General features: G+C 41.0%; 1 non-coding gene across 1 annotated transcript; it reads right to left on the bottom strand.

Moving 5' to 3' along the window:
• Positions 1-1,030: 1,030 nt before the first annotated feature.
• TRNAL-CAG lies at positions 1,031-1,113 on the bottom strand. Its single transcript has one exon. It is a non-coding gene; the product is annotated as a tRNA-Leu (tRNA).
• Positions 1,114-1,489: the final 376 nt, after the last annotated feature.

The raw sequence follows: 1,489 nt of genomic DNA, 5'->3' as shown, positions 1-1,489 counted from the left end.
GGAAATCACATGAAAAGAAAATTAAATATCAGGTGGTCATCTTAACTTCTGAATGACTTAGCCCTCTTCCTTATAATGAAGGAGCAGCTCAGAAAAACAGCAACAGAAAAATCACAAAGGCCAGATGATGATTCTTCATTCCAGCACTACACTGGATATTACATGTAACAAAGGTTCATCAGTAAAAAGCATTCTCCAGCCTGGAGAGAAAACGAGCCTGTGAAATTGTGAATATTATAAAGATACTCTCTGGGGTCTAGCAAGGGTGTTGACTTCTACTATCATAAATGTACTTGAAGTAATGAGAGTATTAAGACAGTGTATACACAAGCAGTAAAGTATGGTAGTCAAAAACGTAGGGAATTGATTGACCTTTAAGCACAAGAAAATAGAATTTAAAAGGAAGAGAGTAAAACCACTTTCAATCAGTGTTTTCCTACTGGAATCAAATCACATATGAATGAGAGCTGATGGTTATCATTATAAATCAGAGCTAGAAATTTTAGAAAAGCAATATGGAAAGCAAAAAGAGATGGAAAGTAGTCTACAGCTAGCAGAATCAGTGAGTATCAGACATAGTTTTTACATATTTCAGGAACAAAACAATTCTAGCAATAACTGATCTACAACTAAAAGCAAATAATAGAAGTAATAAAAATGAAGAAGTGTACATATCTGTCACAGGACAAAAATGAAATATTTTCCATTCAGTATAAGTAATAGAACACATTTAAAAATTGTACTAAAATTTGTCATTTTAACAGCAGATCCATTTCTAATTTAAAGGAAAAAAAGTCCCAATAACAAATAAATTAAAATTGTTTAGCAAACGACAGCTGTGAAGTAATATGACTGCCTGGAACCGCTCTTTGATTAATGGTCTTAGATGGTGATGTATCACTGTCACTGGAAATCTGACCACCAAAATGCGTGGAATTCCTCCAAGTCCATGCTGAGAAAACTCAGTTATTTAATTACAGATACTGAGAACTTAAAACAAGTAAACAATTAATAACTTTTTTTCCCTAATTGTCAGGAGTGGGATTCGAACCCACGCCTCCAGGGGAGACTGCGACCTGAACGCAGCGCCTTAGACCGCTCGGCCATCCTGACAGTGCACTTGTGTGCCCATGCACCCTCCTGCAGTGCCAGATAGGATCCACCGCAGGGTACCGAGGCAGCTGGCAGAGGTGCTCACTGAGCCACATTCCGTCATTTATGAGCAGCCCAGGCAAACCTGGAGGTCCCAGCTGGCTGGGGGTTAGCCAACGTGCTGCCCATCTGCAAGGAGGAGGCTCCGGGGAACTACAGGCCTGTCAGCCTGACCACAGTGCGGGGGAAGGGTATGGAGCAGGTCATGCTGACCGCCATCGCGTGGTGTGTGCAGGACAACCAGGTGATCAGACCCAGCCAGTATGAGCTTTTTCAAAAAAGACGGGTCCTGCTTGACAAACCTGATCTCCATATAAGACAAGGAGACCTGGCAGGT

The sequence above is a fragment of the Falco naumanni genome, chromosome 8 (assembly GCF_017639655.2).
Source record: "Falco naumanni isolate bFalNau1 chromosome 8, bFalNau1.pat, whole genome shotgun sequence".
NCBI classification, from domain to species: domain Eukaryota; kingdom Metazoa; phylum Chordata; class Aves; order Falconiformes; family Falconidae; genus Falco; species Falco naumanni.
The sequence above is the reverse complement of the archived record's forward strand: the minus strand, read 5'-3'. Positions and strand labels throughout refer to the sequence as shown.